The sequence below is a fragment of the Rhinolophus sinicus genome, chromosome 10 (genome assembly GCF_057876585.1).
Source record: "Rhinolophus sinicus isolate RSI-liver-muscle chromosome 10, RSI-T2T, whole genome shotgun sequence".
Lineage (NCBI taxonomy): Eukaryota > Metazoa > Chordata > Mammalia > Chiroptera > Rhinolophidae > Rhinolophus > Rhinolophus sinicus.
Window position 1 is genome coordinate 18,922,168 of NC_142510.1, and position 23,794 is coordinate 18,945,961.

Here is a 23,794-nt window from a genome sequence, read left to right on the forward strand (position 1 = left end):
TGCGGTTGTGGGGCTGGGGGGAGATGAGAGGGGTTGGGGTAGGGGGGCGGGGTAAAAGCCCTTCGGGGCCTGGGGAGGCCCAGGATGCCAGGGCGCCCAGACATATGTCACAGTCAGGGAAGTGACAGAGGCCCGTTAGAGCCACTGGGGGGCGCGAAGGGGCCTCGCTGCGGGCCAGGAGTAGCCCGTCGCCCACACCAGCGGCGTCCGGAGGAGGCGGGGAGCTGGCGGGAGGCGCTCGGGCAGACGTGCTCGCCACCGGAGCGGCCCAGCAGCATGGCGCGCGCTCAGAAGCAGATCGGGAGAAGGATCTTGGAGTGCCGGGAGCCGGGTCCCAGCGCCTAAGGCCACACCACCCTGCACGCGCCAGATCTCGTCTGATCTCGGGAGCTAAGCAGGGAGGGGCCCGGTTAGTACTTGGATGGGAGACCGCCTGGGAATAGCTGCAGGCTTTTGCTCGCCTCTCCTTTTGCGCCGCCGCCCCGGCGTGGCTCCCTCCGAACCCCTGCCGCCCCTTGCCTCTCTGCAGCCGCCCAGCCAGCCGAAGGTCCCCCTGACCAGCAGAGGGTTAGCCGCCAGGCACTACAAGCTGGCAGCCCCGGCCGCACACCAGGCCCGTCGGCCAGGGCTCCCCCGCACACCCTCTTCTCAGTCCTCTTCAGTCCCGGAGGCTGTCATCTCGATCCCTTCGCCGACCTTCGATCGCCGCCACCGCCAACAGCGCTGCCCTCGCCCCCGCCGCCACCGCCAAATCCGCCGCCATCACCGCGCTCCCCACACCCCCCTCCAGCGCTGACCTCACCCCTGCCCCCGCCCTCGCCACCGCCATCGCTGTACTGCTTCAATCTCCCGCCTCTGCTCTCCCCTCCTCCGCCGCCAGCACCGCCCTCTTCCCCGCTACCGCCGCCGCCAACCCTCCCCGCGCCCAGCGCCCGCCGACACAGCCCCCAACGCTGCCGCCGCCTCCATCGCCGACCTCGCAACCCTCCCGCGCCGCCGCCGCCGCCGCCGCCGCCATCGCTGCTCGCGATCAGCCCCCGCTTCTCCCGCCGCCGCCGCCGCCGCGATCACCGCGCTCCCCACCCCCTCCGCCAGCGCTGCCCTCGCCCCCTCCCCCGCCCCCGCCGCCGCCATCGCCGTACTCCCTCAAACTCCCTCCTCTGCTCTCTCCCCCTCGGCCGCCAGCACCGCGCTCCCCATCCCCGCCGCCAGTGCTGCCCTGTTCCCCACCCCCGCCCCTGCCGCCGCCATTGCCGCACTCCCTCAATCTCCCTCCTCCGCTCTCCCCGCCTCCAGCACCGCCATCTCCCCCGCCTCCGCCCCAGCCCCCGCCGCCGCCGCCACCATCGCCATACTCCCTCAATCTCCCGCCTCTGCTCTCCCGGCCTCCTCCGCCGCCGCCGCCGCCGCCGCAGCCCCCCCCTCCGCAGCCGCCCAAGCCGCCGCCGCGGGGTCCTCCCACAACTCCCAAGCCCAGGGTTGCCTGCTGGTGCAGGCCTCCCCCAGCCTTGGGGGTGCGGTTGTTGGTAAACCTGGTGGCGGTAGGGGGGCGGGGTGTATGGCGGTCTGGGTCCGGGGAGTCCCAGGATGCCAGAGTTCCACGACTTCTGGCACCATCAGGGAAGTGGCAGTGTCCCATGGAGCCTCGGGTGGCGCGAAGGGGCCTCGCTGCCGGCCAGGAGTAGCCCGCCGCCCACGCCAGGGGCATTCGGAAGAGGCGGGGAGCCGGACTGGGGGGGGGGACGCGGTGCTGGCAGAGCCGGCCAGCAGGTCGATGCTCGCCACCGGAGCCGCGCATCTGCATGGCGCGCGCTCACGAGGCAGGCCGGGAGCAGGCTCTTGGGGCGCGGGGAGCCGGGTCCCAGCGTCTACGGCCATACCACCCTGAACGCGCCCCATCTCCTCTGATCTCGGGAGCTAAGCAGGGAGGGGCCTGGTTAGTACTTGGATGGGAGACCGCCTGGGAATAGCTGCAGGCTTTTGCTCGCCTCTCCTTTTGCGCCGCCGCCCCGGCGTGGCTCCCTCCGAACCCCTGCCGCCCCTTGCCCCTCTGCAGCCGCCCAGGCAGCCGAAGGTCCCCCTGGCCAGAGGAGGGTCAGCCGCCCAGCACTACAAGCTCGCATCCCCGGCCGCACACCAGGCCTGTCGGCCAGGGCTCCCCCCCACTCCCTCTTCTTAGTGCTCTTCGCCGAGGCAGGCCGTCAGCCTGCAGCAGTCAGCCGCGTCTCGGTCGCCGCCGCCGCCACCGCCATCGCAGGGCTCCCTCTCGCTCCCCGACCCTGCCGCCGCCGCAACCCCCAACGCCCAAGCCCAGGGCTGCCTGCCGGCGCAGGCCTCCACCAGGCTCTCTCCATCCCAGGACGTGCCGGTGCTTTGCACCTCGGCCCGAGCCCAGGGGACGCCCATCCCTGCGCCTGCCCCCGGGACCCGACACACAGGATCGGCGTGTCCTCGGGCAAACGGGACGCCCACCCGCCCCGCCCACCGGAGTCTTCTGCCTCCGCTGGCAGGCACCTCGCCCCACACCCCCGCACGCCCCTCCCGTCTCCCACAAGAGCCAGGAGCCCTCCCTTCCCGCCGGCCACGGTGTCCCTGAAACACAGGGCACAAAGAGCCGGGACAAACCAGGGGACGGCGGGAGCAGCACCCCAACGCACCACGCGCCATCGACTCCAGGGGAGACCACCACAAGGGCAGAGCAGGCACGCAGGCGCACAACCCTCACAACCAGGGTGCCTGGGGGCTGCCACTCTCCTCCCGCGGGCGGGTGCCTGGGCGGGGCTCAGAGACCTCAGGCCCTCCGGAGACCCTGGCGGCCCGCCCCGGAGGCTTCAATGGTGACTGCCAACGCCAGGGCAATGCCTCCTTAGCGGAGCCCAGCCCCGGGCACGACCACACTCCGGTGGAGGAGCTGCCACTTCAACACAGCCTCAGTGCGTCTGTAACAGTCCGTGTGCCCGCCTGTGCGTCCCTCACACCCTCCCCCACCCCATATCCGTCGGGCTCTGTGACGTGCCTGTTGGGCTCTGGCTCTGGCTCAGGAGCTCTCTCCCCGCGTGCCAGCCCCCTCTTTCTCTGTCTCTGTCCATGTCTCTCTGTATGTCTAGATACATACATGTACATATACGAGCATATTTCCATCTCGCTCCCTCTTACTCCTCCTCCCGTTCTGTCTGTCTGTCCCTGTCCTGCGGGGACTCTAGCCCCTCTGCCCGCACAAGAATGCAGGATTTGGCGAGGCCAAGAGGGAACACCAACAGACCACGGATAGGGGGCTCATAGCACCATGTCTCACGGGCGGCTGGCTTGGAGACTCGGCAAGCCGGAGCCGCCCGATCCCCAGCCTGCCGGCCGATTCTCTGCCGACCACAAGACCCGCCAACCTACCGACTAACCAAGCCGGCCAACTGCAGTCCGCGCCTCTATGCAATTTGCAGTCCACAATCCGCGCTTCCTAGCTTGGCCACCGCAGCTCTGCCGGTGGCCAATGGCCAACTGGCAACAGCTGATGGCCAAGCGGTCACAGCTGATATCCATGCAGCCCCCACGCAGCACCCCTCCACGCGAGGCCCAGAGCCTGGAAAGTGCTCTCTGCGAGTCTGTCCCCACAGTCCCCGTCTGTCTCTCTCCGCCTCTCTCTTGCTCCGTCTCTGGCCTTCTCTCATCCTCTCTCTCACCTCCCTGGGTCAGGAGAGGTGACGTGTAGCCAGTGAAGTGAACAGTGATCGGGCGCGACGCCGGTCGCTGAGGAGGGGCGAGAACCCAGAAAGAAGGCTGTGTGAGGAAGGGTGGCGGCAGCCTGGAGGTGCTGCCCCCTGGTGGCCGGTGGCTCTCCCTGGCTTTGGGGCAGTGGGTGGGGCCGGCCAGGGCCAGGGCCTGGGTTGCACGTCCCTAGGGTGGAGGGGACTGAGAGGACCCTGCGACCCCCTCGGTGGCCCTGAGAAGTGGGGACAGCACAGCAGCAAGGGGGGTGTGCGGTTGTGGGGCTGGGGGGAGATGAGAGGGGTTGGGGTAGGGTGGCGGGGTAAAAGCCCTTCGGGGCCTGGGGAGGCCCAGGATGCCAGGGCGCCCAGACATATGTCACAGTCAGGGAAGTGACAGAGGCCCGTTAGAGCCACTGGGGGGCGCGAAGGGGCCTCCCTGCGGGCCAGGAGTAGCCCGTGGCCCACACCAGCGGCGTCCGGAGGAGGCGGGGAGCTGGCGGGAGGCGCTCGGGCAGACATGCTCGCCACCGGAGCGGCCCAGCAGCACGGCGCGCGCTCAGAAGCAGGTCGGGAGAAGGATCTTGGAGTGCCGGGAGCCCGGTCCCAGCGCCTAAGGCCACACCACCCTGCACGCGCCAGATCTCGTCTGATCTCGGGAGCTAAGCAGGGAGGGGCCTGGTTAGTACTTGGATGGGAGACCGCCTGGGAATAGCTGCAGGCTTTTGCTCGCCTCTCCTTTTGCGCCGCCGCCCCGGCGTGGCTCCCTCCGAACCCCTGCCGCCCCTTGCCTCTCTGCAGCCGCCCAGCCAGCCGAAGGTCCCCCTGACCAGCAGAGGGTTAGCCGCCCAGCACTACAAGCTGGCAGCCCCGGCCGCACACCAGGCCCGTCGGCCAGGGCTCCCCCGCACACCCTCTTCTCAGTCCTCTTCAGTCCCGGAGGCTGTCATCTCGATCCCTTCGCCGACCTTCGATCGCCGCCACCGCCAACAGCGCTGCCCTCGCCCCCGCCGCCACCGCCAAATCCGCCGCCATCACCTCGCTCCCCACACCCCCCTCCAGCGCTGCCCTCACCCCTGCCCCCGCCCTCGCCACCGCCATCGCTGTACTGCTTCAATCTCCCGCCTCTGCTCTCCCCTCCTCCGCCGCCAGCACCGCCCTCTTCCCCGCTACCGCCGCCGCCGCCGGCGCCAACCCTCCCCGCGCCCAGCGCCCGCCGAGACAGCCCCCAACGCTGCCGCCGCCTCCATCGCCGACCTCGCAACCCTCCCGCGCCGCCGCCGCCGCCGCCGCCGCCGCCGCCGCCGCCGCCATCGCTGCTCGCGATCAGCCCCCGCTTCTCCCGCCGCCGCCGCCGCCGCCGCGATCACCGCGCTCCCCACCCCCTCCGCCAGCGCTGCCCTCGCCCCCTCCCCCGTCCCCGCCGCCGCCATCGCCGTACTCCCTCAAACTCCCTCCTCTGCTCTCTCCCCCTTGGCCGCCAGCACCGCGCTCCCCATCCCCGCCGCCAGTGCTGCCCTCTTCCCCACCCCCGCCCCCGCCACCGCCATTGCCGCACTCCCTCAATCTCCCTCCTCTGCTCTCCCCGCCTCCAGCACCGCCATCTCCCCCGCCTCCGCCCCAGCCCCCGCCGCCGCCGCCACCATCGCCATACTCCCTCAATCTCCCGCCTCTGCTCTCCCGGCCTCCTCCGCCGCCGCCGCCGCCGCCGCCGCAGCCCCCCCCTCCGCAGCCGCCCAAGCCGCCGCCGCGGGGTCCTCCCACAACTCCCAAGCCCAGGGTTGCCTGCTGGTGCAGGCCTCCCCCAGCCTTGGGGGTGCGGTTGTTGGTAAACCTGGTGGCGGTAGGGGGGCGGGGTGTATGGCGGTCTCGGTCCGGGGAGTCCCAGGATGCCAGAGTTCCACGACTTCTGGCACCATCAGGGAAGTGGCAGTGTCCCATGGAGCCTCGGGTGGCGCGAAGGGGCCTCGCTGCCGGCCAGGAGTAGCCCGCCGCCCACGCCAGGGGCATTCGGAAGAGGCGGGGAGCTGGACTGGGGGGGGGGACGCGGTGCTGGCAGAGCCGGCCAGCAGGTCGATGCTCGCCACCGGAGCCGCGCATCTGCATGGCGCGCGCTCACGAGGCAGGCCGGGAGCAGGCTCTTGGGGCGCGGGGAGCCGAGTCCCATCGTCTATGGCCGTACCACCCTGAACGCGCCCGATCTCCTCTGATCTCGGGAGCTAAGCAGGGAGGGGCCCGGTTAGTACTTGGATGGGAGACCGCCTGGGAATACCTGTAGGCTTTTGCTCGCCTCTCCTTTTGCGCCGCCGCCCCTGCGTGGCTGCCTCCGAACCCCTGCCGCCCCTTGCCCCTCTGCAGCCGCCCATCCAGCCGAAGGTCCCCCTGGCCAGAGGCCGGTCAGCCACCCGGCGCTACAAGCTGGCAGCCCCGGCCGCACACCAGGCCCGTCGGCCAGGGCTCACCCCCACACCCTCTTCTTAGTCCTCTTCGCTGAGGCAGGCAGTCAGCCAGCAGCAGTTAGCCGAGCCTGTGTCTCCGCCGGCAGGCACCTCTCCCCACACCCCCGCGCGCCCCCTCCCATCGCCCACAAGAGCCAGGAACCCTCCCTTCCCGCGGTGGCCCCAACACACAGGGTACAAAGAGCCGGGACAAAGCAGGGGACTGAGGGAGCAGCACCCCAACACACCGCACGCCCTCGGACTCCAGGAGAGACCACCACAAGGGGAAGTGCAGGCACGCAGGCACACAACACTCTCAACCAGGGTGCCTGTGGGCTGCCACTCTCCTCCCGCGGGGCGGGGGGGTTCCTGGGCGGGGCTCGGAGCCCACTGGCCCTCCCGCCCGGCCCGGGGGCTTCAAGGGTGACTTTCAATGCCCGGGCACTGCCTCCTTAGTGGAGCCCAGCCACGGGCATGACCACACTTCGGTTGAGAAGCTGCCACTTCAAAGCAGCGTCAGTGCGTCTGTCCCAGTCCGTGTGCCCGCTTGTGCGTCCCTCCCCCCTCCCCCACCCCATGTCTCTCTGGCTCTGTGACGTGCCTGTTGGGCTCTGGCTCTGGCTCAGGAGCTCTCTCCCCGCGTGCCAGCCCCCTCTTTCTCTGTCTCTGTCCATGTCTCTCTGTATGTCTAGGTACATACAGGTACATATAGGTGTATATTTCGATCTCGCTCCCTCTTTCTCCTCCTCCCGTTCTCTCTGTCGGTCCCTGTCCTGCGGGGACTCTAGTCCCTCTGCCCGCACAAGAAGGCAGGATATGGCGAGGCCAAGAGGGAACACCAACAGAGCCACGGATAGGGGGCTCATAGCACTATGTCTCACGGGCGGCTGGCTCGGAGCCACGGCAAGCCGGAGCCGCCCGATCCCCAACCTGTCGGCCGCTTCTCTGCCAACCCACCGACACACCGCCCGTCGACCCGCCAAGCGGGCCCACTGCAATCCGCGCCCCTCTGCAATTTGCAGTCCACCATCCGCGCTTCCCAGTTGGCCACCGCAGCTCCTCCGGTGGCCAGTGGCCAAATGGCAACAGCTGATGGCCAAGCGGTCACAGCTGATGACCATGCAGCCCCCAAGCAGCACCCCTCCACGCGAGGCCCAGAGCCTGGAGAGTGCTCTCTGCGAGTCTGTCCCCACAGTCCCCGTCTGTCTCTCTCCGCCTCTCTCTTGCTCCGTCTCTGGCCTTCTCTCATCCTCTCTCACACCTCCCTGGGTCAGGAGAGGTGACGTGTAGCCAGTGAAGGGACCGGACATCGGGCGGGGCTCCGGTCGCTGACGAGGGTTCCAGGGCCCAGACTGAAGGCTTGTGACGAAGGGTGGCTGCAGACTGGAGATGCTGCACCCTGGTGGCGCGGGTGGCTCTCCCTGGCTTTGGGCCTGTGGATGGGTCCGGTCAGGGCCAGGGCCTGGGTTGCACGTCCCTAGGGCCGGAGGGGACTGAGAGGACCCTGCGACCCCCTCGGTGGCCCTGAGAGGTGGGGACAGCACAGCAGCAAGGGGGGTGTGCGGTTGTGGGGCTGGGGGTAGATGAGAGGGGTTGGGGTAGGGGGGCGGGGTAAAAGCCCTTCGGGGCCTGGGGAGGCCCAGGATGCCAGGGCGCCCAGACATATGTCACAGTCATGGAAGTGACAGAGGCCCGTTAGAGCCACTGGGGGGCGCGAAGGGGCCTCGCTGCGGGCCAGGAGTAGCCGGTCGCCCACACCAGCGGCGTCCGGAGGAGGCGGGGAGCGGGCGGGAGGCGCTCGGGCAGACGTGCTCGCCACCCTAGCGGCCCAGCAGCACGGCGCGCTGTCAGAGGCAGGCCGGGAGCAGGCTCTTGGGGCGCGGGGAGCCGGGTCCCAGCGTCTACGGCCATACCACCCTGAACGCGCCCCATCTCCTCTGATCTCGGGAGCTAAGCAGGGAGGGGCCTGGTTAGTACTTGGATGGGAGACCGCCTGGGAATAGCTGCAGGCTTTTGCTCGCCTCTCCTTTTGCGCCGCCGCCCCGGCGTGGCTCCCTCCGAACCCCTGCCGCCCCTTGCCCCTCTGCAGCCGCCCAGGCAGCCGAAGGTCCCCCTGGCCAGAGGAGGGTCAGCCGCCCAGCACTACAAGCTCGCATCCCCGGCCGCACACCAGGCCTGTCGGCCAGGGCTCCCCCCCACTCCCTCTTCTTAGTGCTCTTCGCCGAGGCAGGCCGTCAGCCTGCAGCAGTCAGCCGCGTCTCGGTCGCCGCCGCCGCCACCGCCATCGCAGGGCTCCCTCTCGCTCCCCGACCCTGCCGCCGCCGCAACCCCCAACGCCCAAGCCCAGGGCTGCCTGCCGGCGCAGGCCTCCACCAGGCTCTCTCCATCCCAGGACGTGCCGGTGCTTTGCACCTCGGCCCGAGCCCAGGGGACGCCCATCCCTGCGCCTGCCCCCGGGACCCGACACACAGGATCGGCGTGTCCTCGGGCAAACGGGACGCCCACCCGCCCCGCCCCACCGGAGTCTTCTGCCTCCGCTGGCAGGCACCTCGCCCCACACCCCCGCACGCCCCTCCCGTCTCCCACAAGAGCCAGGAGCCCTCCCTTCCCGCCGGCCACGGTGTCCCTGAAACACAGGGCACAAAGAGCCGGGACAAACCAGGGGACGGCGGGAGCAGCACCCCAACGCACCACGCGCCATCGACTCCAGGGGAGACCACCACAAGGGCAGAGCAGGCACGCAGGCGCACAACCCTCACAACCAGGGTGCCTGGGGGCTGCCACTCTCCTCCCGCGGGCGGGTGCCTGGGCGGGGCTCAGAGACCTCAGGCCCTCCGGAGACCCTGGCGGCCCGCCCCGGAGGCTTCAATGGTGACTGCCAACGCCAGGGCAATGCCTCCTTAGCGGAGCCCAGCCCCGGGCACGACCACACTCCGGTGGAGGAGCTGCCACTTCAACACAGCCTCAGTGCGTCTGTAACAGTCCGTGTGCCCGCCTGTGCGTCCCTCACACCCTCCCCCACCCCATATCCGTCGGGCTCTGTGACGTGCCTGTTGGGCTCTGGCTCTGGCTCAGGAGCTCTCTCCCCGCGTGCCAGCCCCCTCTTTCTCTGTCTCTGTCCATGTCTCTCTGTATGTCTAGATACATACATGTACATATACGAGCATATTTCCATCTCGCTCCCTCTTACTCCTCCTCCCGTTCTGTCTGTCTGTCCCTGTCCTGCGGGGACTCTAGCCCCTCTGCCCGCACAAGAATGCAGGATTTGGCGAGGCCAAGAGGGAACACCAACAGAGCCACGGATAGGGGGCTCATAGCACCATGTCTCACGGGCGGCTGGCTTGGAGACTCGGCAAGCCGGAGCCGCCCGATCCCCAGCCTGCCGGCCGATTCTCTGCCGACCACAAGACCCGCCAACCTACCGACTAACCAAGCCGGCCAACTGCAGTCCGCGCCTCTATGCAATTTGCAGTCCACAATCCGCGCTTCCTAGCTTGGCCACCGCAGCTCTGCCGGTGGCCAATGGCCAACTGGCAACAGCTGATGGCCAAGCGGTCACAGCTGATATCCATGCAGCCCCCACGCAGCACCCCTCCACGCGAGGCCCAGAGCCTGGAAAGTGCTCTCTGCGAGTCTGTCCCCACAGTCCCCGTCTGTCTCTCTCCGCCTCTCTCTTGCTCCGTCTCTGGCCTTCTCTCATCCTCTCTCTCACCTCCCTGGGTCAGGAGAGGTGACGTGTAGCCAGTGAAGTGAACAGTGATCGGGCGCGACGCCGGTCGCTGAGGAGGGGCGAGAACCCAGAAAGAAGGCTGTGTGAGGAAGGGTGGCGGCAGCCTGGAGGTGCTGCCCCCTGGTGGCCGGTGGCTCTCCCTGGCTTTGGGGCAGTGGGTGGGGCCGGCCAGGGCCAGGGCCTGGGTTGCACGTCCCTAGGGTGGAGGGGACTGAGAGGACCCTGCGACCCCCTCGGTGGCCCTGAGAAGTGGGGACAGCACAGCAGCAAGGGGGGTGTGCGGTTGTGGGGCTGGGGGGAGATGAGAGGGGTTGGGGTAGGGTGGCGGGGTAAAAGCCCTTCGGGGCCTGGGGAGGCCCAGGATGCCAGGGCGCCCAGACATATGTCACAGTCAGGGAAGTGACAGAGGCCCGTTAGAGCCACTGGGGGGCGCGAAGGGGCCTCCCTGCGGGCCAGGAGTAGCCCGTGGCCCACACCAGCGGCGTCCGGAGGAGGCGGGGAGCTGGCGGGAGGCGCTCGGGCAGACATGCTCGCCACCGGAGCGGCCCAGCAGCACGGCGCGCGCTCAGAAGCAGGTCGGGAGAAGGATCTTGGAGTGCCGGGAGCCCGGTCCCAGCGCCTAAGGCCACACCACCCTGCACGCGCCAGATCTCGTCTGATCTCGGGAGCTAAGCAGGGAGGGGCCTGGTTAGTACTTGGATGGGAGACCGCCTGGGAATAGCTGCAGGCTTTTGCTCGCCTCTCCTTTTGCGCCGCCGCCCCGGCGTGGCTCCCTCCGAACCCCTGCCGCCCCTTGCCTCTCTGCAGCCGCCCAGCCAGCCGAAGGTCCCCCTGACCAGCAGAGGGTTAGCCGCCCAGCACTACAAGCTGGCAGCCCCGGCCGCACACCAGGCCCGTCGGCCAGGGCTCCCCCGCACACCCTCTTCTCAGTCCTCTTCAGTCCCGGAGGCTGTCATCTCGATCCCTTCGCCGACCTTCGATCGCCGCCACCGCCAACAGCGCTGCCCTCGCCCCCGCCGCCACCGCCAAATCCGCCGCCATCACCTCGCTCCCCACACCCCCCTCCAGCGCTGCCCTCACCCCTGCCCCCGCCCTCGCCACCGCCATCGCTGTACTGCTTCAATCTCCCGCCTCTGCTCTCCCCTCCTCCGCCGCCAGCACCGCCCTCTTCCCCGCTACCGCCGCCGCCGCCGGCGCCAACCCTCCCCGCGCCCAGCGCCCGCCGAGACAGCCCCCAACGCTGCCGCCGCCTCCATCGCCGACCTCGCAACCCTCCCGCGCCGCCGCCGCCGCCGCCGCCGCCGCCGCCGCCGCCGCCATCGCTGCTCGCGATCAGCCCCCGCTTCTCCCGCCGCCGCCGCCGCCGCCGCGATCACCGCGCTCCCCACCCCCTCCGCCAGCGCTGCCCTCGCCCCCTCCCCCGTCCCCGCCGCCGCCATCGCCGTACTCCCTCAAACTCCCTCCTCTGCTCTCTCCCCCTTGGCCGCCAGCACCGCGCTCCCCATCCCCGCCGCCAGTGCTGCCCTCTTCCCCACCCCCGCCCCCGCCACCGCCATTGCCGCACTCCCTCAATCTCCCTCCTCTGCTCTCCCCGCCTCCAGCACCGCCATCTCCCCCGCCTCCGCCCCAGCCCCCGCCGCCGCCGCCACCATCGCCATACTCCCTCAATCTCCCGCCTCTGCTCTCCCGGCCTCCTCCGCCGCCGCCGCCGCCGCCGCCGCAGCCCCCCCCTCCGCAGCCGCCCAAGCCGCCGCCGCGGGGTCCTCCCACAACTCCCAAGCCCAGGGTTGCCTGCTGGTGCAGGCCTCCCCCAGCCTTGGGGGTGCGGTTGTTGGTAAACCTGGTGGCGGTAGGGGGGCGGGGTGTATGGCGGTCTCGGTCCGGGGAGTCCCAGGATGCCAGAGTTCCACGACTTCTGGCACCATCAGGGAAGTGGCAGTGTCCCATGGAGCCTCGGGTGGCGCGAAGGGGCCTCGCTGCCGGCCAGGAGTAGCCCGCCGCCCACGCCAGGGGCATTCGGAAGAGGCGGGGAGCTGGACTGGGGGGGGGGACGCGGTGCTGGCAGAGCCGGCCAGCAGGTCGATGCTCGCCACCGGAGCCGCGCATCTGCATGGCGCGCGCTCACGAGGCAGGCCGGGAGCAGGCTCTTGGGGCGCGGGGAGCCGAGTCCCATCGTCTATGGCCGTACCACCCTGAACGCGCCCGATCTCCTCTGATCTCGGGAGCTAAGCAGGGAGGGGCCCGGTTAGTACTTGGATGGGAGACCGCCTGGGAATACCTGTAGGCTTTTGCTCGCCTCTCCTTTTGCGCCGCCGCCCCTGCGTGGCTGCCTCCGAACCCCTGCCGCCCCTTGCCCCTCTGCAGCCGCCCATCCAGCCGAAGGTCCCCCTGGCCAGAGGCCGGTCAGCCACCCGGCGCTACAAGCTGGCAGCCCCGGCCGCACACCAGGCCCGTCGGCCAGGGCTCACCCCCACACCCTCTTCTTAGTCCTCTTCGCTGAGGCAGGCAGTCAGCCAGCAGCAGTTAGCCGAGCCTGTGTCTCCGCCGGCAGGCACCTCTCCCCACACCCCCGCGCGCCCCCTCCCATCGCCCACAAGAGCCAGGAACCCTCCCTTCCCGCGGTGGCCCCAACACACAGGGTACAAAGAGCCGGGACAAAGCAGGGGACTGAGGGAGCAGCACCCCAACACACCGCACGCCCTCGGACTCCAGGAGAGACCACCACAAGGGGAAGTGCAGGCACGCAGGCACACAACACTCTCAACCAGGGTGCCTGTGGGCTGCCACTCTCCTCCCGCGGGGCGGGGGGGTTCCTGGGCGGGGCTCGGAGCCCACTGGCCCTCCCGCCCGGCCCGGGGGCTTCAAGGGTGACTTTCAATGCCCGGGCACTGCCTCCTTAGTGGAGCCCAGCCACGGGCATGACCACACTTCGGTTGAGAAGCTGCCACTTCAAAGCAGCGTCAGTGCGTCTGTCCCAGTCCGTGTGCCCGCTTGTGCGTCCCTCCCCCCTCCCCCACCCCATGTCTCTCTGGCTCTGTGACGTGCCTGTTGGGCTCTGGCTCTGGCTCAGGAGCTCTCTCCCCGCGTGCCAGCCCCCTCTTTCTCTGTCTCTGTCCATGTCTCTCTGTATGTCTAGGTACATACAGGTACATATAGGTGTATATTTCGATCTCGCTCCCTCTTTCTCCTCCTCCCGTTCTCTCTGTCGGTCCCTGTCCTGCGGGGACTCTAGTCCCTCTGCCCGCACAAGAAGGCAGGATATGGCGAGGCCAAGAGGGAACACCAACAGAGCCACGGATAGGGGGCTCATAGCACTATGTCTCACGGGCGGCTGGCTCGGAGCCACGGCAAGCCGGAGCCGCCCGATCCCCAACCTGTCGGCCGCTTCTCTGCCAACCCACCGACACACCGCCCGTCGACCCGCCAAGCGGGCCCACTGCAATCCGCGCCCCTCTGCAATTTGCAGTCCACCATCCGCGCTTCCCAGTTGGCCACCGCAGCTCCTCCGGTGGCCAGTGGCCAAATGGCAACAGCTGATGGCCAAGCGGTCACAGCTGATGACCATGCAGCCCCCAAGCAGCACCCCTCCACGCGAGGCCCAGAGCCTGGAGAGTGCTCTCTGCGAGTCTGTCCCCACAGTCCCCGTCTGTCTCTCTCCGCCTCTCTCTTGCTCCGTCTCTGGCCTTCTCTCATCCTCTCTCACACCTCCCTGGGTCAGGAGAGGTGACGTGTAGCCAGTGAAGGGACCGGACATCGGGCGGGGCTCCGGTCGCTGACGAGGGTTCCAGGGCCCAGACTGAAGGCTTGTGACGAAGGGTGGCTGCAGACTGGAGATGCTGCACCCTGGTGGCGCGGGTGGCTCTCCCTGGCTTTGGGCCTGTGGATGGGTCCGGTCAGGGCCAGGGCCTGGGTTGCACGTCCCTAGGGCCGGAGGGGACTGAGAGGACCCTGCGACCCCCTCGGTGGCCCTGAGAGGTGGGGACAGCACAGCAGCAAGGGGGGTGTGCGGTTGTGGGGCTGGGGGTAGATGAGAGGGGTTGGGGTAGGGGGGCGGGGTAAAAGCCCTTCGGGGCCTGGGGAGGCCCAGGATGCCAGGGCGCCCAGACATATGTCACAGTCATGGAAGTGACAGAGGCCCGTTAGAGCCACTGGGGGGCGCGAAGGGGCCTCGCTGCGGGCCAGGAGTAGCCGGTCGCCCACACCAGCGGCGTCCGGAGGAGGCGGGGAGCGGGCGGGAGGCGCTCGGGCAGACGTGCTCGCCACCCTAGCGGCCCAGCAGCACGGCGCGCTGTCAGAGGCAGGCCGGGAGCAGGCTCTTGGGGCGCGGGGAGCCGGGTCCCAGCGTCTACGGCCATACCACCCTGAACGCGCCCCATCTCCTCTGATCTCGGGAGCTAAGCAGGGAGGGGCCTGGTTAGTACTTGGATGGGAGACCGCCTGGGAATAGCTGCAGGCTTTTGCTCGCCTCTCCTTTTGCGCCGCCGCCCCGGCGTGGCTCCCTCCGAACCCCTGCCGCCCCTTGCCCCTCTGCAGCCGCCCAGGCAGCCGAAGGTCCCCCTGGCCAGAGGAGGGTCAGCCGCCCAGCAATACAAGCTCGCATCCCCGGCCGCACACCAGGCCTGTCGGCCAGGGCTCCCCCCCACTCCCTCTTCTTAGTGCTCTTCGCCGAGGCAGGCCGTCAGCCTGCAGCAGTCAGCCGCGTCTCGGTAGCCGCCGCCGCCACCGCCATCGCAGGGCTCCCTCTCGCTCCCCGACCCTGCCGCCGCCGCAACCCCCAACGCCCAAGCCCAGGGCTGCCTGCCGGCGCAGGCCTCCACCAGGCTCTCTCCATCCCAGGACGTGCCGGTGCTTTGCACCTCGGCCCGAGCCCAGGGGACGCCCATCCCTGCGCCTGCCCCCGGGACCCGACACACAGGATCGGCGTGTCCTCGGGCAAACGGGACGCCCACCCGCCCCGCCCCACCGGAGTCTTCTGTCTCCGCTGGCAGGCACCTCGCCCCACACCCCCGCGCGCCCCTCCCGTCTCCCACAAGAGCCAGGAGCCCTCCCTTCCCGCCGGCCACGGTGTCCCTGAAACACAGGGCACAAAGAGCCGGGACAAACCAGGGGACGGCGGGAGCAGCACCCCAACGCACCACGCGCCATCGACTCCAGGGGAGACCACCACAAGGGCAGAGCAGGCACGCAGGCGCACAACCCTCACAACCAGGGTGCCTGGGGGCTGCCACTCTCCTCCCGCGGGCGGGTGCCTGGGCGGGGCTCAGAGACCACAGGCCCTCCGGAGACCCTGGCGGCCCGCCCCGGAGGCTTCAATGGTGACTGCCAACGCCAGGGCAATGCCTCCTTAGCGGAGCCCAGCCCCGGGCACGACCACACTCCGGTGGAGGAGCTGCCACTTCAACACAGCCTCAGTGCGTCTGTAACAGTCCGTGTGCCCGCCTGTGCGTCCCTCACACCCTCCCCCACCCCATATCCGTCGGGCTCTGTGACGTGCCTGTTGGGCTCTGGCTCTGGCTCAGGAGCTCTCTCCCCGCGTGCCAGCCCCCTCTTTCTCTGTCTCTGTCCATGTCTCTCTGTATGTCTAGATACATACATGTACATATACGAGCATATTTCCATCTCGCTCCCTCTTACTCCTCCTCCCGTTCTGTCTGTCTGTCCCTGTCCTGCGGGGACTCTAGCCCCTCTGCCCGCACAAGAATGCAGGATTTGGCGAGGCCAAGAGGGAACACCAACAGAGCCACGGATAGGGGGCTCATAGCACCATGTCTCACGGGCGGCTGGCTTGGAGACTCGGCAAGCCGGAGCCGCCCGATCCCCAGCCTGCCGGCCGATTCTCTGCCGACCACAAGACCCACCAACCTACCGACCCACCAAGCCGGCCAACTGCAGTCCGCACCCCTCTGCAATTTGCAGTCCACAATCCGCGCTTCCTAGCTTGGCCACCGCAGCTCTGCCGGTGGCCAATGGCCAACTGGCAACAGCTGATGGCCAAGCGGTCACAGCTGATATCCATGCAGCCCCCACGCAGCACCCCTCCACGCGAGGCCCAGAGCCTGGAAAGTGCTCTCTGCGAGTCTGTCCCCACAGTCCCCGTCTGTCTCTCTCCGCCTCTCTCTTGCTCCGTCTCTGGCCTTCTCTCATCCTCTCTCTCACCTCCCTGGGTCAGGAGAGGTGACGTGTAGCCAGTGAAGTGAACAGTGATCGGGCGGGACGCCGGTCGCTGACGAGGGGCGAGAACCCAGAAAGAAGGCTGTGTGAGGAAGGGTGGCGGCAGACTGGACGTGCTGCCCCCTGGTGGCGGGTGGCTCTCCCTGGCTTTGGGCCAGTGGGTGGGGCCGGCCAGGGCCAGGGCCTGGGTTGCACATCCCTAGGGTGGAGGGGACTGAGAGGACCCTGCGACCCCCTCGGTGGCCCTGAGAGGTGGGGACAGCACAGCAGCAAGGGGGGGTGTGCGGTTGTGGGGCTGGGGGGAGATGAGAGGGGTTGGGGTAGGGGGGCGGGGTAAAAGCCCTTCGGGGCCTGGGGAGGCCCAGGATGCCAGGGCGCCCAGACATATGTCACAGTCAGGGAAGTGACAGAGGCCCGTTAGAGCCACTGGGGGGCGCGAAGGGGCCTCGCTGCGGGCCAGGAGTAGCCCGTCGCCCACACCAGCGGCGTCCGGAGGAGGCGGGGAGCTGGCGGGAGGCGCTCGGGCAGACGTGCTCGCCACCGGAGCGGCCCAGCAGCACGGCGCGCGCTCAGAAGCAGATCGGGAGAAGGATCTTGGAGTGCCGGGAGCCGGGTCCCAGCGCCTAAGGCCACACCACCCTGCACGCGCCAGATCTCGTCTGATCTCGGGAGCTAAGCAGGGAGGGGCCCGGTTAGTACTTGGATGGGAGACCGCCTGGGAATAGCTGCAGGCTTTTGCTCGCCTCTCCTTTTGCGCCGCCGCCCCGGCGTGGCTCCCTCCGAACCCCTGCCGCCCCTTGCCTCTCTGCAGCCGCCCAGCCAGCCGAAGGTCCCCCTGACCAGCAGAGGGTTAGCCGCCAGGCACTACAAGCTGGCAGCCCCGGCCGCACACCAGGCCCGTCGGCCAGGGCTCCCCCGCACACCCTCTTCTCAGTCCTCTTCAGTCCCGGAGGCTGTCATCTCGATCCCTTCGCCGACCTTCGATCGCCGCCACCGCCAACAGCGCTGCCCTCGCCCCCGCCGCCACCGCCAAATCCGCCGCCATCACCGCGCTCCCCACACCCCCCTCCAGCGCTGACCTCACCCCTGCCCCCGCCCTCGCCACCGCCATCGCTGTACTGCTTCAATCTCCCGCCTCTGCTCTCCCCTCCTCCGCCGCCAGCACCGCCCTCTTCCCCGCTACCGCCGCCGCCAACCCTCCCCGCGCCCAGCGCCCGCCGACACAGCCCCCAACGCTGCCGCCGCCTCCATCGCCGACCTCGCAACCCTCCCGCGCCGCCGCCGCCGCCGCCGCCGCCATCGCTGCTCGCGATCAGCCCCCGCTTCTCCCGCCGCCGCCGCCGCCGCCGCGATCACCGCGCTCCCCACCCCCTCCGCCAGCGCTGCCCTCGCCCCCTCCCCCGCCCCCGCCGCCGCCATCGCCGTACTCCCTCAAACTCCCTCCTCTGCTCTCTCCCCCTCGGCCGCCAGCACCGCGCTCCCCATCCCCGCCGCCAGTGCTGCCCTGTTCCCCACCCCCGCCCCTGCCGCCGCCATTGCCGCACTCCCTCAATCTCCCTCCTCCGCTCTCCCCGCCTCCAGCACCGCCATCTCCCCCGCCTCCGCCCCAGCCCCCGCCGCCGCCGCCACCATCGCCATACTCCCTCAATCTCCCGCCTCTGCTCTCCCGGCCTCCTCCGCCGCCGCCGCCGCCGCAGCCCCCCCCTCCGCAGCCGCCCAAGCCGCCGCCGCGGGGTCCTCCCACAACTCCCAAGCCCAGGGTTGCCTGCTGGTGCAGGCCTCCCCCAGCCTTGGGGGTGCGGTTGTTGGTAAACCTGGTGGCGGTAGGGGGGCGGGGTGTATGGCGGTCTGGGTCCGGGGAGTCCCAGGATGCCAGAGTTCCACGACTTCTGGCACCATCAGGGAAGTGGCAGTGTCCCATGGAGCCTCGGGTGGCGCGAAGGGGCCTCGCTGCCGGCCAGGAGTAGCCCGCCGCCCACGCCAGGGGCATTCGGAAGAGGCGGGGAGCCGGACTGGGGGGGGGGACGCGGTGCTGGCAGAGCCGGCCAGCAGGTCGATGCTCGCCACCGGAGCCGCGCATCTGCATGGCGCGCGCTCACGAGGCAGGCCGGGAGCAGGCTCTTGGGGCGCGGGGAGCCGGGTCCCAGCGTCTACGGCCATACCACCCTGAACGCGCCCCATCTCCTCTGATCTCGGGAGCTAAGCAGGGAGGGGCCTGGTTAGTACTTGGATGGGAGACCGCCTGGGAATAGCTGCAGGCTTTTGCTCGCCTCTCCTTTTGCGCCGCCGCCCCGGCGTGGCTCCCTCCGAACCCCTGCCGCCCCTTGCCCCTCTGCAGCCGCCCAGGCAGCCGAAGGTCCCCCTGGCCAGAGGAGGGTCAGCCGCCCAGCACTACAAGCTCGCATCCCCGGCCGCACACCAGGCCTGTCGGCCAGGGCTCCCCCCCACTCCCTCTTCTTAGTGCTCTTCGCCGAGGCAGGCCGTCAGCCTGCAGCAGTCAGCCGCGTCTCGGTCGCCGCCGCCGCCACCGCCATCGCAGGGCTCCCTCTCGCTCCCCGACCCTGCCGCCGCCGCAACCCCCAACGCCCAAGCCCAGGGCTGCCTGCCGGCGCAGGCCTCCACCAGGCTCTCTCCATCCCAGGACGTGCCGGTGCTTTGCACCTCGGCCCGAGCCCAGGGGACGCCCATCCCTGCGCCTGCCCCCGGGACCCGACACACAGGATCGGCGTGTCCTCGGGCAAACGGGACGCCCACCCGCCCCGCCCCACCGGAGTCTTCTGCCTCCGCTGGCAGGCACCTCGCCCCACACCCCCGCACGCCCCTCCCGTCTCCCACAAGAGCCAGGAGCCCTCCCTTCCCGCCGGCCACGGTGTCCCTGAAACACAGGGCACAAAGAGCCGGGACAAACCAGGGGACGGCGGGAGCAGCACCCCAACGCACCACGCGCCATCGACTCCAGGGGAGACCACCACAAGGGCAGAGCAGGCACGCAGGCGCACAACCCTCACAACCAGGGTGCCTGGGGGCTGCCACTCTCCTCCCGCGGGCGGGTGCCTGGGCGGGGCTCAGAGACCTCAGGCCCTCCGGAGACCCTGGCGGCCCGCCCCGGAGGCTTCAATGGTGACTGCCAACGCCAGGGCAATGCCTCCTTAGCGGAGCCCAGCCCCGGGCACGACCACACTCCGGTGGAGGAGCTGCCACTTCAACACAGCCTCAGTGCGTCTGTAACAGTCCGTGTGCCCGCCTGTGCGTCCCTCACACCCTCCCCCACCCCATATCCGTCGGGCTCTGTGACGTGCCTGTTGGGCTCTGGCTCTGGCTCAGGAGCTCTCTCCCCGCGTGCCAGCCCCCTCTTTCTCTGTCTCTGTCCATGTCTCTCTGTATGTCTAGATACATACATGTACATATACGAGAATATTTCCATCTCGCTCCCTCTTACTCCTCCTCCCGTTCTGTCTGTCTGTCCCTGTCCTGCGGGGACTCTAGCCCCTCTGCCCGCACAAGAATGCAGGATTTGGCGAGGCCAAGAGGGAACACCAACAGACCACGGATAGGGGGCTCATAGCACCATGTCTCACGGGCGGCTGGCTTGGAGACTCGGCAAGCCGGAGCCGCCCGATCCCCAGCCTGCCGGCCGATTCTCTGCCGACCACAAGACCCGCCAACCTACCGACTAACCAAGCCGGCCAACTGCAGTCCGCGCCTCTATGCAATTTGCAGTCCACAATCCGCGCTTCCTAGCTTGGCCACCGCAGCTCTGCCGGTGGCCAATGGCCAACTGGCAACAGCTGATGGCCAAGCGGTCACAGCTGATATCCATGCAGCCCCCACGCAGCACCCCTCCACGCGAGGCCCAGAGCCTGGAAAGTGCTCTCTGCGAGTCTGTCCCCACAGTCCCCGTCTGTCTCTCTCCGCCTCTCTCTTGCTCCGTCTCTGGCCTTCTCTCATCCTCTCTCTCACCTCCCTGGGTCAGGAGAGGTGACGTGTAGCCAGTGAAGTGAACAGTGATCGGGCGCGACGCCGGTCGCTGAGGAGGGGCGAGAACCCAGAAAGAAGGCTGTGTGAGGAAGGGTGGCGGCAGCCTGGAGGTGCTGCCCCCTGGTGGCCGGTGGCTCTCCCTGGCTTTGGGGCAGTGGGTGGGGCCGGCCAGGGCCAGGGCCTGGGTTGCACGTCCCTAGGGTGGAGGGGACTGAGAGGACCCTGCGACCCCCTCGGTGGCCCTGAGAAGTGGGGACAGCACAGCAGCAAGGGGGGTGTGCGGTTGTGGGGCTGGGGGGAGATGAGAGGGGTTGGGGTAGGGTGGCGGGGTAAAAGCCCTTCGGGGCCTGGGGAGGCCCAGGATGCCAGGGCGCCCAGACATATGTCACAGTCAGGGAAGTGACAGAGGCCCGTTAGAGCCACTGGGGGGCGCGAAGGGGCCTCCCTGCGGGCCAGGAGTAGCCCGTGGCCCACACCAGCGGCGTCCGGAGGAGGCGGGGAGCTGGCGGGAGGCGCTCGGGCAGACATGCTCGCCACCGGAGCGGCCCAGCAGCACGGCGCGCGCTCAGAAGCAGGTCGGGAGAAGGATCTTGGAGTGCCGGGAGCCGGGTCCCAGCGCCTAAGGCCACACCACCCTGCACGCGCCAGATCTCGTCTGATCTCGGGAGCTAAGCAGGGAGGGGCCCGGTTAGTACTTGGATGGGAGACCGCCTGGGAATACCTGTAGGCTTTTGCTCGCCTCTCCTTTTGCGCCGCCGCCCCTGCGTGGCTGCCTCCGAACCCCTGCCGCCCCTTGCCCCTCTGCAGCCGCCCATCCAGCCGAAGGTCCCCCTGGCCAGAGGCCGGTCAGCCACCCGGCGCTACAAGCTGGCAGCCCCGGCCGCACACCAGGCCCGTCGGCCAGGGCTCACCCCCACACCCTCTTCTTAGTCCTCTTCGCTGAGGCAGGCAGTCAGCCAGCAGCAGTTAGCCGAGCCTGTGTCTCCGCCGGCAGGCACCTCTCCCCACACCCCCGCGCGCCCCCTCCCATCGCCCACAAGAGCCAGGAACCCTCCCTTCCCGCGGTGGCCCCAACACACAGGGTACAAAGAGCCGGGACAAAGCAGGGGACTGAGGGAGCAGCACCCCAACACACCGCACGCCCTCGGACTCCAGGAGAGACCACCACAAGGGGAAGTGCAGGCACGCAGGCACACAACACTCTCAACCAGGGTGCCTGTGGGCTGCCACTCTCCTCCCGCGGGGCGGGGGGGTTCCTGGGCGGGGCTCGGAGCCCACTGGCCCTCCCGCCCGGCCCGGGGGCTTCAAGGGTGACTTTCAATGCCCGGGCACTGCCTCCTTAGTGGAGCCCAGCCACGGGCATGACCACACTTCGGTTGAGAACCTGCCACTTCAAAGCAGCGTCAGTGCGTCTGTCCCAGTCCGTGTGCCCGCTTGTGCGTCCCTCCCCCCTCCCCCACCCCATGTCTCTCTGGCTCTGTGACGTGCCTGTTGGGCTCTGGCTCTGGCTCAGGAGCTCTCTCCCCGCGTGCCAGCCCCCTCTTTCTCTGTCTCTGTCCATGTCTCTCTGTATGTCTAGGTACATACAGGTACATATAGGTGTATATTTCGATCTCGCTCCCTCTTTCTCCTCCTCCCGTTCTCTCTGTCGGTCCCTGTCCTGCGGGGACTCTAGTCCCTCTGCCCGCACAAGAAGGCAGGATATGGCGAGGCCAAGAGGGAACACCAACAGAGCCACGGATAGGGGGCTCATAGCACTATGTCTCACGGGCGGCTGGCTCGGAGCCACGGCAAGCCGGAGCCGCCCGATCCCCAACCTGTCGGCCGCTTCTCTGCCAACCCACCGACACACCGCCCGTCGACCCGCCAAGCGGGCCCACTGCAATCCGCGCCCCTCTGCAATTTGCAGTCCACCATCCGCGCTTCCCAGTTGGCCACCGCAGCTCCTCCGGTGGCCAGTGGCCAAATGGCAACAGCTGATGGCCAAGCGGTCACAGCTGATGACCATGCAGCCCCCAAGCAGCACCCCTCCACGCGAGGCCCAGAGCCTGGAGAGTGCTCTCTGCGAGTCTGTCCCCACAGTCCCCGTCTGTCTCTCTCCGCCTCTCTCTTGCTCCGTCTCTGGCCTTCTCTCATCCTCTCTCACACCTCCCTGGGTCAGGAGAGGTGACGTGTAGCCAGTGAAGGGACCGGACATCGGGCGGGGCTCCGGTCGCTGACGAGGGTTCCAGGGCCCAGACTGAAGGCTTGTGACGAAGGGTGGCTGCAGACTGGAGATGCTGCACCCTGGTGGCGCGGGTGGCTCTCCCTGGCTTTGGGCCTGTGGATGGGTCCGGTCAGGGCCAGGGCCTGGGTTGCACGTCCCTAGGGCCGGAGGGGACTGAGAGGACCCTGCGACCCCCTCGGTGGCCCTGAGAGGTGGGGACAGCACAGCAGCAAGGGGGGTGTGCGGTTGTGGGGCTGGGGGTAGATGAGAGGGGTTGGGGTAGGGGGGCGGGGTAAAAGCCCTTCGGGGCCTGGGGAGGCCCAGGATGCCAGGGCGCCCAGACATATGTCACAGTCATGGAAGTGACAGAGGCCCGTTAGAGCCACTGGGGGGCGCGAAGGGGCCTCGCTGCGGGCCAGGAGTAGCCGGTCGCCCACACCAGCGGCGTCCGGAGGAGGCGGGGAGCGGGCGGGAGGCGCTCGGGCAGACGTGCTCGCCACCCTAGCGGCCCAGCAGCACGGCGCGCTGTCAGAGGCAGGCCGGGAGCAGGCTCTTGGGGCGCGGGGAGCCGGGTCCCAGCGTCTACGGCCATACCACCCTGAACGCGCCCCATCTCCTCTGATCTCGGGAGCTAAGCAGGGAGGGGCCTGGTTAGTACTTGGATGGGAGACCGCCTGGGAATAGCTGCAGGCTTTTGCTCGCCTCTCCTTTTGCGCCGCCGCCCCGGCGTGGCTCCCTCCGAACCCCTGCCGCCCCTTGCCCCTCTGCAGCCGCCCAGGCAGCCGAAGGTCCCCCTGGCCAGAGGAGGGTCAGCCGCCCAGCAATACAAGCTCGCATCCCCGGCCGCACACCAGGCCTGTCGGCCAGGGCTCCCCCCCACTCCCTCTTCTTAGTGCTCTTCGCCGAGGCAGGCCGTCAGCCTGCAGCAGTCAGCCGCGTCTCGGTAGCCGCCGCCGCCACCGCCATCGCAGGGCTCCCTCTCGCTCCCCGACCCTGCCGCCGCCGCAACCCCCAACGCCCAAGCCCAGGGCTGCCTGCCGGCGCAGGCCTCCACCAGGCTCTCTCCATCCCAGGACGTGCCGGTGCTTTGCACCTCGGCCCGAGCCCAGGGGACGCCCATCCCTGCGCCTGCCCCCGGGACCCGACACACAGGATCGGCGTGTCCTCGGGCAAACGGGACGCCCACCCGCCCCGCCCCACCGGAGTCTTCTGTCTCCGCTGGCAGGCACCTCGCCCCACACCCCCGCGCGCCCCTCCCGTCTCCCACAAGAGCCAGGAGCCCTCCCTTCCCGCCGGCCACGGTGTCCCTGAAACACAGGGCACAAAGAGCCGGGACAAACCAGGGGACGGCGGGAGCAGCACCCCAACGCACCACGCGCCATCGACTCCAGGGGAGACCACCACAAGGGCAGAGCAGGCACGCAGGCGCACAACCCTCACAACCAGGGTGCCTGGGGGCTGCCACTCTCCTCCCGCGGGCGGGTGCCTGGGCGGGGCTCAGAGACCACAGGCCCTCCGGAGACCCTGGCGGCCCGCCCCGGAGGCTTCAATGGTGACTGCCAACGCCAGG

The 23,794-nt window shown here is 69.3% G+C and overlaps 5 pseudogenes; all 5 read left to right on the top strand.

The window, feature by feature from the left end:
- The first annotated feature begins 4,312 nt into the window (after positions 1-4,312).
- LOC148756889 (5S ribosomal RNA) lies at positions 4,313-4,432 on the top strand (annotated as a pseudogene).
- Positions 4,433-5,869: 1,437 nt separating this feature from the next.
- Positions 5,870-5,989, top strand: LOC148756890 (5S ribosomal RNA; annotated as a pseudogene).
- Positions 5,990-10,486: 4,497 nt separating this feature from the next.
- LOC148756891 (5S ribosomal RNA) lies at positions 10,487-10,606 on the top strand (annotated as a pseudogene).
- Positions 10,607-12,043: 1,437 nt separating this feature from the next.
- On the top strand, positions 12,044-12,163 carry LOC148756892 (5S ribosomal RNA; annotated as a pseudogene).
- An 8,472-nt stretch (positions 12,164-20,635) lies between these two features.
- On the top strand, positions 20,636-20,755 carry LOC148756893 (5S ribosomal RNA; annotated as a pseudogene).
- The last annotated feature ends 3,039 nt before the right edge of the window (positions 20,756-23,794 follow it).